This window comes from Tyto alba, unplaced genomic scaffold (genome assembly GCF_018691265.1).
Source record: "Tyto alba isolate M040663 unplaced genomic scaffold, T.alba_DEE_v4.0 Super-Scaffold_2, whole genome shotgun sequence".
NCBI lineage: Eukaryota > Metazoa > Chordata > Aves > Strigiformes > Tytonidae > Tyto > Tyto alba.
Window position 1 is genome coordinate 51,156,590 of NW_024881282.1, and position 13,132 is coordinate 51,169,721.

Consider the following 13,132-nt stretch of genomic DNA (forward strand, 5'->3'; position numbering starts at 1 on the left):
GAGGGCAAAATAATATGACAGACAGGATGTCAAAAGACAAACATATCAATACCATGCATCATAAAGTAAATAAGTAATAATATCTTCTATATTCCTTTTCAGTATGTAAATCTACACTGACTACAAGGGGGCTCAATCCACAAAAAAGCCAACAGAAAATAGTCTACAGCTTTTCTGGAAGCAATCTAAAACCAAGAAACCAAGCAGTGCAAAAAGTGGAATATTCGAATGGTAATATCATCTGAAGTTTGTTGAGAAAAAGCCTCATAGAGCGGAGGTGTTCAATTTGAAGAACTCCAACCTTTAAAATTATTTCATTTGCTAATGTTAACATACAGTAGAACCCAGGAAGTGCTATCAGCATACAGGCTTGCCAAATTAAAAGATGCTTCAGAAAGTTCATTAATAACATGATCATGAAAGAGACATGACAAGTGGAATGCGAACTTGAAAACAATGTATTAAGACATAGTAAACTGACAAGAGTCTATAATTAGGATCTGTAATCCTATAGCTCTTAATCTTTTACAATGATTGTACTTGGCATGACAACCTGCTGTTTTAACCAGATTAAACATCTTGCATTTCAAGAAATAAAAGCAGTATAGTTCCAAAGACATTTGACTGTGCTAAAATTAATCACCAACAGATTTATTTTGTCAAAGTACTCCTGTATGTTTCTGTACGTAATACTTTATAGAGTCAGGAAGCAGCAAAACACAGAAAATATAACTTAGGTGGTTAAAATTAAAAGTTGAAACAATTTGGATTAAATCCAGAGATATAAGTAAAAGAATTAAACATTTTTTTGAAAAAAGGCTATTTTAAAATAATACTTTTATTCAGGCCTTAGTTCCTTCCTGAGCTGCACATAAGCATTAGGGCAGGGCTACTTCTCCAGCCACCACAGGCTGGGAGCCAAGGGTAACCCCACCAGCGAGGGCCCAGTCAAGAACGGGGCTAGGATAGTGATAGCAACAGGCTTTGTCATACACCTGGTGACCATCGGGCGATGCAAGATCTCAAATCAAGTCCAGGATCCACCCAGGAAGTCTTGTCAGGAAGAGCGAAAGACAGAACTAGGAACATACATGTAGACCTACACCTATGACGTAGGTCTAGACACTCACCTAAGAAGGGAACAACTAGAGCAGGCTCACCCAAAACAAAACCCAGGCCTGAGCCCGAGATTAAATGAAGCCGTGGAGTCCCTGCCCACTGTGGGAAGAAGGTGGCTGAGTAGGGGCCCCAGATGAAGCTGATCAGGCCAATTCAGACCTTTTAGTGCCCTTAGGTTCCTGGCAATCAGGAAGGCTGGAAGTCCTTTTAGAAACAAAACCATACTTTGCTATTGTTCTAAATGAGCAAAGTCACTGTTGCCAGTGGAAAGTGATGTACAGTTTGCTGCTTTGGTGGAATAACATATGCCATGGGTGCAGCCTCTGATTAAATAGATGTAATCTGACAGGACCATTCAACAAAACTGCACAATGTACAAAATCTGGAGGACGGACTTTGCTGAAACTGCGTTGTTTCTAATGAACACTACTCTTTGCTGCTCCCATCAAATCTATTCATTCAGATTGTTTAATCAGTTCATCTGTCCCTTTTGAGCTTCTCGGTGTGGTTAAATGCCCCAAATCAGAAGTTCCCATTCTCCAGCTAGTCAGAAATCTGGAAAGCTATCTTGGCACAGACTTGGCCACAGCAATCTATGTGCTAACAACTGACAGTCTCACTTGCATAGCTTCTCTCCAGTCATACTGGAGCACAGCATGGTAAACATCATTGCAAACAGTTCCCACACTGCACAGAGTCCCCCTGAACCGCATCTCTGTCTGTCCAGGTCTTCTGTTGCATTTGAACGAGCTGTCTGAGAATGTCTTCAAATGTGGCTGTTTCCTTCAATTGTAGCTATCAATCCACTGGATTTAAGAAATCTGTTTAAGAAAAGAAAAAGCACAAGGGACAAAGGTGTTTTGCAGAAGATAGCCCCAGACCATGGCAGGCTTCTCTGTTGAAGGCAAAAATGGCTGCAGGACTTTAAAGAAACCAAGTGCATAATTTTTCTTTGATCTGAAGTTATTAAAGTTTCTCATCTATACGCACAAACACAAATGCCAGCTAATCAAATTTTTCCTCCTACAGGTTGGGAGGAATAAAAGAATGAGGTGGTTGTTCTCTTTATAGAAGATGTTCAAGTGTGTGGTGGGGGAGGATGGCTCAACAATTTCATGGATACATAAAGCAGATAAACTTTGGATTCTTATTTTCTACTTGCCTGTGGTACTTCCTACTTGTTTCTTTTATTGGTTGTTTAATATTGAATAAGCTGTAATGATTACTTTCCTTTCACTGAAGATGTCATAAAACAATAAACTCAAGCAAACCAAAGGATCAATCTATTAATACGTTACACATGCATTGCAAGCACATAGCACAGTGAAAAGAACCAAAGAATGATCCACTATGTACAGAAAAGGTACAGAGACTATAAATCTTATCTATTTTAGATTTCTTTTCCCCCTTGTACTTGCTCAGCTGAACCAGTGCTAGCCATTTTGGGAGCCATCGTACAGACAAGAATTCCCCAGTCAGGCATATTTCTTCAACATTTAGCTAAGCATTTGGAAAGCAAATCTAATTGGTACATTGGCATAAATAAGCATCCATCTTATGGGAGTCCTAAAACTACAGATCTTAACTTTTTGCTGCCTTCTCTGATTCAACTAACGTTAAAACCAGTGTGGTCTGTGTTTTTCTTCAAATCTACTCCCTAAAAAACCCCAAAATAATGGCAAATATGCAGGATTGATCTTATCTGCTCCTGAAGCTCTTCCTCAAAACTTCAGGTGGTAGATGGCAGCACAGCCTCCCTGAGCAGTGCATTCCAAACTAACCTTGGAGTTTGAAATATTTTCCAAAGTCTAACCTAATCTTCTTTGCTGTAGTGTAGGACAAGAGGTAATGAGCTTATCTCAGTGGATCCAGGAAGCAACAATCTTCAGGGTATTTGATGGCATCATCGATCCCCTCCATTTTCTCAAAGGATAAACACAGTTATTTTAATCTTTCCTCATAGGTGATGGTTATTAGACCTCCAATTGTTTTTATTATTCTCTCTGGGCTTCTTCCTGTGGGTCCTCATCTTTGTAGATGAACAGTGCTCAAGTCTGGGCACAGCATCCCAGCTGAGGTCTGAACAGCACTGGCTTTAGCATATATCACACACCTGCTTATACATCCCAGCAAAGATCCCTTGCTTTTTTTCTTCGGGCAGCAGAATGCTGCTTAACCAGTCTTTCTCCAACTCGTGTGTGACTTCACTTGTGAACTTTCTTCGATGTCCATTGATTCTTGCTGAATTCTAATCTTGTTCTGAAAAAAATGCGTATGGTCCTTCACATCTTCCAAATTTGAAAAGTGTATTCCCTATTGCATTATCCAAGTCATTATTAAAGTATTGAATGTTATCAGAACCAGAATGATCCTCTGAGATGAGATGCTGTACTTTAATAATTAGCCATCCGAAACCATGGTTTGAGGATGGGTTTCATACAAGTCTTGTATTGTTTTTGCAGTATTTTATGCTGGACAGTGTGCCCCTCCCTTTTTTCTGAAATGTCATAGGAGGGAATTTCAAAAGCCTTACCAAACTCTATCTATATCACATATGTTATTTCCTATTTGTCTCGGAATAACTCAAGTGATGTGCTCAAATCACACAACAAATCTGTTGCAGCATCAAAACTTCAAACCACTTCATAGTACTTTCCTCTGTTAGATTTGTCAACACACTAAATCAGTGTCAGAAATAAGAGCTTAAAATGAGGTCTAAAAAGTGAAAGCTCATTAAAGCCCTGTACTCCTTAATTAAAAATCAAGGCTTAAATACCAAAAAATACAAATCTGGGGAATAAATTCCTTTTACACACAGCATATATCTATACAGAACGAGCAGAACTCAATACAACAAGAATGGCAAATTCTTTACCATGTTAGAAAAAAAACCAAAACCCAACCTTTATAGACTACACAGAACACAGCCTAATCAGGGAACATACAAATGAATAAAGAATATAAATTCTTTATTAACTATTACATTACAAGGATTAAAAAGATATTTCCTCTTTGAGCACAGTAATTTATGATTGTCCACTTCGACCATAAGACTGATTCTGCAAACAAGCCGCCCAACTTGGCAGATTCTTCTGTTGCATATAAAATAAATAATGCTCCTAGGATTTTTGAAGGTGCTTATAAATATAACTTAATACCAAGCGGAAGAAACAAAAAAACTGAAATGGCCTTTCCAACTTATGTAAGGACTGACATGTGGTTTCATTTATCTTTAGAAGCAAGCCAGGGACGGATCCAGAGTGTGATTAAAAATAGTACAACATGTTCATCCCTGGTTGGAAGACGGCAGAGATGCCAAATCTGAACTCAGAAATCAGAAAATAAAAATACAAAATACATTTTCACCTAAAAATTAACCCCCCAAAAGCCAAATAAACTTTGCAGCCCTGACAAACCTATAGTTAAAACTCAAGAATCCTTTTATCTGATGAGACTCCAAAAATAGCTCCACCAAGTGCTCCAAATAATAACAGTGAAAAGCATAGGGTGAAGATTCAGGAATCCTTTGGTTTGTTTTATTCGCAATTTTCTTTTGAACCTGGGTACCCTCCCTGCCTTAATTTATCTATCTCTAAACTCAAATTCATGAGACTTCCTCCTTCCCCATAACGTGTGGTCACATGATAAAGTTTAAATAATGACTTTTCCAAAGGTCTTAATTCTTTCAGACTGAAGTTGCTATAAAAATGGAGGATGTGGCTTTAATGGGCTGATTTTTCTTCATTTTTGCTGTGACACAGGGATTCAAAACCAGACTTCAACCAAGGCTGCCAGTTATTGCTACATTCTGCTCTGTGAGGTGAAACTCATCTTATGGGAAAGGTTTTGCAGGTACCAACCATTTCCCGATGTGATAGAAGTACTGTTTTATTCATCTTCAGTCCAGCATTACCTAGTTGGTATGGACACCACTCCACTGGGCATAGGAACGCCTCCCAGTTTAGGGTGGCCTTTTCTTCTCCTTGTCTCCTTCTGTCTTCTCCAGCTTGGCACACTCATGGTGGCAAAGCTCAGCAAGGTCAGCACAGCAGAGAGGCATTTCTGAAAAGTAATCCGAATCCTTTACTCAGTTGAGTGGAGGGTAAAAAATGCTGATGTAGTGTCGAAACCAGAACAGTTCCAGTTCCACAAAAGAGAGGGATTACTCTGTTACACCTCCCAAAGTGACATTAAAAGTGCCAGGCCCCTGAGGAGCCTTGCCTCCACTAGCATTTACATCCGTGTTACCTTGATTGGAAATGTGGCCTCACTTACCATGGCAGGAAAACTTCTCCATCATCTCACTAGAATAGTCAAAGTGTGGATTTACACAGAGGAGTGTGAAGAATAGATTCCCCGCCCAGCACCAGTCGATGCCTGTGCCTGTTCTGGGACATGTACTGGTTCAGCACCGACGCGACAAGCGCAGGGTTTGTTTCATCCGCTCATGACTCACAGACTAAACCTCGTGTCCGGGGGAGCAATGAGACTTTTGACTTTGAACCAACGTAAACAAGCACAGCTTATTGCGTATTTTGCAAAAGCTACCCAGGCTGTTTAGGCATTTTTTTCTAAGTGAAAAGTTGCAGAAAGCAGAGAATGGGAAGGTTTGTTGCAGTTCAGGTAGAAATGATTGGGTTTGTTGCCTACAGAAAAAGGAAAGGCTAGCGGTTTATCTCTGTTGGTTCAATAAACTTATTATTCTGTTTCCTGGATGCTACTTTACCTTTTTATACTCCGTTTTTTTTCCCCTCTTAATCAATATCCACAAAGTGAACAAACGAAGTTCTGAGGGAAATGTTTAGCATTGAAGTATGCAAGGGAGGAGAGCCAGAGCTAATTTTAGTACAGGACTGGTGGGACCACCTGGGTCGCAGAGTAAAGTCCTCAGTTTTAACCTTTTCAAATGTGTATCGAGTACCTTTTTTAATAGCAGTAAGTATTATTATGATTTTTTGAACTAAAACTAGATAAATAAGAAAAAGAACTCTTGTGAGTTGTTCCCTTTACAAAAAGTGGTCAGCCACCACGATGTAATCCTTTTTTATGCACAAATACCAATAATCTTATTCTCAACCATTCCAAGTCATTTCCAGACAATACCTAACTCAAAAGAACTTGCCTTTTCTAAATAGTTTTCCCTTCAAATGCTTTTCTGTCTGTTCTTAGTCTCCCTCTCGTTCTTTCAGTCTCTTCTGTCTCATCTTTCCCTTTCTCTCTCATACAAGCAGATACTTCCCCAAATCTCTCTGCCCAAGACACGAGTCAAGGAAATCCTCCATCCTTACAATCCCAGTTGGATTCAGTGGTAACATGGCTCTATATTTTGCGTTGAGGTCCCCTTTAATTTGAATATAGATAATGAAGGGTATCGTTTCTCCCACCAGCTGCAGCATGGTTTAATCCAGTTTGTAACAGTGCTGTATATGGTAAATTACATCACAGCTTTGCATTGGTCGTTACTGCACAGTGTTATTCTCTTGAAGTTGTACACTAATCTGGATCACCATTCTTACAGGTGGTTTCTCATATACACAAATCAAAATACGTTTGTACAGGGAATTTCTTCAAAGAATAAGCAAAGCTGTCCTTGCTAATTATTAAACGGGAGAAACAGAATGGTTCCGTTCTGCCGTTATGTGTATTGTCCATTGTTATGTTGTTATTATTGTATTGTTATTATCACTGTTATTGTTATTATTGTTGTTGTTGTTATATTTCCATGCAGGGAACAAGAGTTATCCTTTCACACTCTCAGAGATATAACACCATTCATTAAAAACCTAGCCCCTTAAGCCATAGAGAACATGAGTTTATGACGCCTCCAGTGATACCTTAAAAATCTTGACTGAGAACACAAACATGCCTGTTTTACAAAGAAAGATGCATTATTAACTCTAATACAAATAAACACTTTTGGTATTCTTATAAAAGAAACATTCCAATGTGAGAAAAGATCACCACTTCTCAAATATAACTCCCCAGGAAGTGCAGGAGACATTAATATACATTATAAAGCACAGGCTATTTGTCAACCATCAATATTATTCAATGTCCATAACGATACAAAATTCTGTTAGCATAATTTCATTAAAAAAATAAAAGAAATCACAGTTTTGCAGTATTCTGCATGTACAAAAGGATGATTATGCAAATGGTATGCAATCAGCTGCATTTTTAGGCAAGCAAGGAAATTATCCAATATCAAATGATTGACATTGTGCAAGAAGATTTGAAACCCTGGTCATCTTGTGAAGCAGAATGACACCTGTCTCAGTTGAGACGGACAAAACTACAGTCGAGACAGACAAAACTACAAGACAGATTCTTCTTTAAAGCAAGTTAACATCAAAGCCCAAAGCAAAAAGCCTCAAAAAGCCTTTATTGCTCTCCTCCTTTGTTCCTTTATACTTTTTCTACAGGGTGTACAGATTTTCCAGATCGCCTACCAACGCGCCCCTTCATGTATGTTTTCATACATTGCATGTTCATGGAAATGAACCCTGGCTCTTGCCAGGGCACAGAAGTTAATATGCATAAGCTCATCACGCAAGCGTAGTAAGATGAAAAGTTCAAAAGTTCAGGCTCCCAAGCTTTCTAGTATCTATCCACCTAAAACTAGTTCCAAGTACAGGGTTATCAGTTCTTCCAATGTGTCTCTTATTGGTTCAGAGTTGTTATGGTCTCTTACTGCAGTCGATAAACTTGCTCATCTTGCAGCTCCTCCTGTTCTTGTTTGATGTCTCAGGAGTAGTTTGGAATCCTTCCAAGGTCAAAGTCGTTCCTTCCCAGGGCCTCAGTCCAGCTGAGGTCCTGCACAGACACCGACTTCAGAAGAGCCAGTCCATGGAGCAAAATCAAGCACCTCTCCTTCTGAGATTGCCTTTTTGACCATTTGGCTTTCACTTAAGCTGATGCTACGTTACCGTGTATTAACTAAGCAACCCAGCCAATTTCAGATGAACAAGATAAGTAGCACTTTGGATAGATAGGTCTTAAGTCAAGAGAAAACTTTCCTGGTCAATCCAGGCATTGGCTTTTGAGCCCAGTTCCTGGACACCTTATTCCTGGTTGCTTTGTTGATCCCATCTTCCATCTGATGGGTCCTGTACCGTAACATCAGTTTGCTTTTGTGTCTCTGTGCCTTCCGGCAATAAGAGGATTGCCGAGGCTGATGATAGTCACAGTAATAATAATATTTCTAATACCAAACTCAGCAGTACCACATAACAAATTATGTTTATTTCATTACAAGGAAGTTGCAAAGCAAAGTGTTTCTGAATATGGTTTTACAGTACTCAAAGAATTAATCTGTCGGGGCAGCAGGCTTTATCCTGCAGACAAATTCATTTGTAATCCTCTGAAGTATTCTATCATGTGACTTCCAGAGATAAAAGAGCCTCCTTTAAAGTATATTTCCACAACCCACACTGAGTGATGCTAAGTACAGTGGTATCTCTCCCACTAGATTAACTTTTAATTATTGCCATTTTTCTCATGAAACAGACTGTAAGATATCACAGCAGCTCTCTATACATTCATTCTATGGGCAGAGGACATTTTATGCTAATTTACTAATTTGTTTAAGACAGAAATTCCAGAAGCAAGTGACAGTAAGTAGAAAAATAAAGCAAAACTCAATATATTCTTGTCGGAGAGACTATGACAGCAGCTTCTTTAATACTGCCCTCTTCCTAACACTTTAATTATTCACTGCTTTTCAATAAGAAATTTTTTTTATGTTGTTCAGACCACATTTTAGCCTAGTTATTACGGCATTTCTTTGGATATTGGCATTATGCATTGTCATTACAGATACTGATGGTTTGCTTGAAGCTTCACTAACACACAGTGTGAATTAGTGTCTCTTCCAGAAATCTTCCAGTATAGATGGGCACAAAAATCAAGAGGAAAGAGGAGCAGGAAGCACAAATAAATGAAATAACTTGTATTTCATGGATTTCTACCATCTGTTGCACTGCACTGTCTTGTTAAACAGCTGTGGATGATAGTAGCAGAAACCCGACTAGTTACACAGCACTTGGTTTTTGTCTCTGTGTGACTTATGTGTCCAAAGCACATCAAGAGAACAGGAATGCGAAATACACCATTAGCAGTGATAATTAGTAGATCTGCATATACAGATGAACTTCTGAAAAGTATTTTTGTAGATGAGACCTCTCAAATTCTTGTCTACTATATACACTTGTAAAACAAAAGAACCCCTTTTGCTCCTATTTCATGATGATGCAACAACATTTGCTAAGGGTGTCCATCAGAAAAGGTCAGAAAAAGGACAAGTGATAAACTGTTCGCTGCAAATGTGAAATACTATTTTACACACTTCACAAATCCATCCTTTTTTGGTAACCTTGTAGGAACATAGTGTACACAAACAGAATTTCTGCATGCTGTCTGCAATATGAGACCTGTTAAAGATAATTGCATGTGATCACAAAGGTGTGAATATCTTAACAAAGTATTACTTACTTATCATGGCTTGAAGATAACTTCATTTGGATTAATAGTCCATAATAAGACTCCATATAGATTTTAAATGGTCTCCAAGATCTGCAAAATCATTTCTTAAATACAAAGGTGAAAAGAATTAATGGTTTATAGTATAAAGAGCACTGGAATTATAGCAACAGTTTGCAGGTCTTTGCTCATTATGAGTTTTTAAGAATTTGCCGTAAAACATCATTTGCTGCAGTGCACTCAGTGGACTAATAAATGACCACTCATATATCTTACGGTGGAAACAGTCACAAAGCAGAGGGGAAAAAATAAAAATATGAATCCTTATGGAAGTATTTCTTCTTTTTTTCCTTCAAATATATATATTTATTTATTTCCTTTATATGTTGTATGCATCTGCTGCCTATTAGACAATTAATCAGTTGGCACCCTATGTGAATGTGCTTCTTCACTAAATAATGTATTAAAGTGCTAGGACATCTTTCAGATTGCCCAGGTGGCTCTTCATAGCATAGGTGTACTCATTCAACAAAATTGGCAAAAAGACAGGGTTATGAGAAAATATGAGAGGTGAGTTCTAGATCCTAGTAACAGGTTGCAGACTGCAGGTCTCACCGTTCTTCAGTCTGTTCCCAAGTTCAGTGTTTGATGGAGTAGTCTTTACCATACCAGCTTGGAAGAAATCATTTTTAAAAAATTCTTTCTCTTGACTCTCTGGGAACTAGTCCAGGCTCATTCCTTGATAACTCCAGACTGATAATGCTCCAGAAAACCCGTGTCTCCTTTCCTGTCAAATTGCCCAAGGCTGCCTTGCCCGGCTAATGCTCACTGGCCCAACACAGTGTATCAATCCCAGCCTTGTTGAAAGCTCATCAGCAATGAGCAGCATGCAGCAATGGGGATTTATTGCTAGACAAGTTGCAGGGAGGCTGCAGGAAAGACCCCTGCTCCGGAGGGTGATTTGCCTTAGGGGAGCAATCCAACCTCGACTGGGCACTGCTGCTACCTGCGAGGAGGCCAGGAGCTCAGCAGTATCCATGAAACCGCTCCCTTCATCCCTCTGCCTGCCAGCTCCATCTCTCCTCCTCAGAGAGGCCCAAAGTTGGGCACCCTGCTTCCACTGCCACGTTGTCTCTGGCCGCTGGTATGTGGTGGCCAGTAACGGTGGGGAGGAGGACGTGAGACAGTTGTGCCCGGCGTCTCTCCATCCCTGGTGCTGTAACACCCCTGTGAGACTGCAGCCCAGCGGTGGAGGGGCAGAGGAACGGGTGCCACAGGCCTCCCTGTGCCCTAATGCTTCCCTACAGTTCTGCTTAGCTGTGTGCTCACTGCCACAATGTCCTGCATGTGGCTGCTTTGCCATCATCCCTCTCAAACCTCCAGCAGGCATTTTTTGTACAGCAGGACTGTCACGGCCATGTCAACATCACCCGGAAGCAAAGGAATGTGACTGTCATTAACCAATGTTTTCTCAGTCTTTAGCCTTAGCTGACACTTGTCAGAGGCTGGGAGAAGCATCCGCTGCTATTTCCTCCCTCCCAAGCCCCCATCTTTATCCTCTGTCTCTAAAGCAAAAGACAACTTCTAATGTCTTGGAAAAAAGGATTTTTGTGGAGCTCTGTAGCTAGTCCTTGCTGAACCAAAGAATTATTGTGATGGCTTTCACAGCCGTTCTGTAATAAATGAGTTTTTGGAGCCCACCACCAATGTGTTGTTAATGTTGTGGATTCAAAATAACAATACAAAGCTAAACTGAAGAGCTGACTCTAAATGTAAGACTGCCTTAAAATTTACAGTAAAGGTCTCTGTTCACTCATGCTAACACAGATGTTAGCATCAGCTAGAAAGGGTCGTAAATTCATTAACTGAGAACTTTGCCATTGCAGTTACAAGCTGTTATTCCCTCCCCCCTTATTCCAACATTCAGGTGGACCCAGGCAACCTATGGGGATTGGACCCCCAAATATCCCCTAAAATGGGAGAACCACTAGCTGGGAAAGGATGTCCCCAGCCAAATCAGAGGGTGCAGTAAAGCCACACAGCAGACTCTGTTGGCAAGGGCTTCTACACCCATCGAGTATGCTTCTCTTGGGGAGAGGGGAAATGGAGAAGGAGAGATAAAAACATCACTTGTCTTTGGGAAATATCCAGCAAGGACTTAGGGGCACCCTAGTGATAAAAATAGGAGTATTTCCTACAGAACCAGTCACAAAGGAGCTACACGGCTGGAAACCTGTATTTATTTCTGCTTCTGAACACATAGGAGCTTTAAAACTCATGTCTTCTGCAGAACAACTCAGAGCCAGTGGAGCAATCCCAGCTGCTCCAATCTGCAGGAAGACCAAAGACCTGCCAGGAAAACCACCTGATACCCACTGACACACAGAGGTGCTATTATTTACTGCTCAGCAAGACCAGCAAACGATTACACTCAGCAAAGAGAAATGTTTTAGGTCTAAGTAATTATTTTACCAGTGACCTTAAAATATCCCTGTTGTTAGGAGTTTTTCTTGCAGAGGGCAGTCACTGTAATAGGATCAGGCAGTATATTTCTTCATGCCAAGTCACTGAATGCTAAAATGATTTGTCATCTTTCACCACAGGCCACTGCCTGACACACACATGCCACAGTCTAATGTCTTGCCTGCTTTGACATCAGTGTCTTCCTTCTGCCATTGCCAGTGAGAATAAAGGCAAACAATGGCAGCAACTTATTTTCTTTCCGAGAGAGTTTTAATTAACTAAGTAGTCTCAAATAGCTTAATGGGACTAAGGCAGGGGGAAAAAACCTTTCATCATAAAATGTATAAAATTTATAAATCTTGCTTACTCTTTCCCCTTGCAATTTCTTTTTATTTACTTCACAGTCACATTATTTCAATCTCTGTAGAGATTTATGGCAACATTGTATGACATCTCCTGGGCTTTCACAGTCTATCACTTTTTACAGCTCCCTCTTAATGACATGGGTCATAAAAGACAGAGTTCATCTCATTTTGCAAAGGGGAAGGGAGAAGTCCTGTGCAGATCCTGCAGTTGCAGAAAGGCTTTCGCACTCTGAATGCACCATCACGAATAGGTTCATTGAGTTTTTTGGTAACAGCAACTCTGCCTATTTTGAGGGATGGGTGATTTCTACAGCATATACCAGAGTCCTGATTTCCCCATTCAAATCAGCAGTGCAGCAGCACAGCAAAGGTGTGCTTCAGGGTGCAGCTGGGACACATTCCCAAGTTTGGTGGGGTTGTCTCCGGTCTTCCCATTTAGATGTCGTCAGTGCTATTCATTGATGTGTCTTCACAGGGCTGGCTCAGAGCAATCACTCTTTTCAAGAGGAGTCTCTGAGAAAAATGCTCCCTTCTTTTCCATCCCATTTTGGGGACAGGAAATAAAATGTAGAAAACTGGAGGTGCCAGACAAACCATCGCAAGATTCTTTATTCAAATGAAAGGGGTCCTTCTGAAGGCAAGTGGCGTTGTAATTATAGACTAGAAAAGAGCAAGATCAGCAGCTGCTGCTGCTGCTGCTGCTTGCG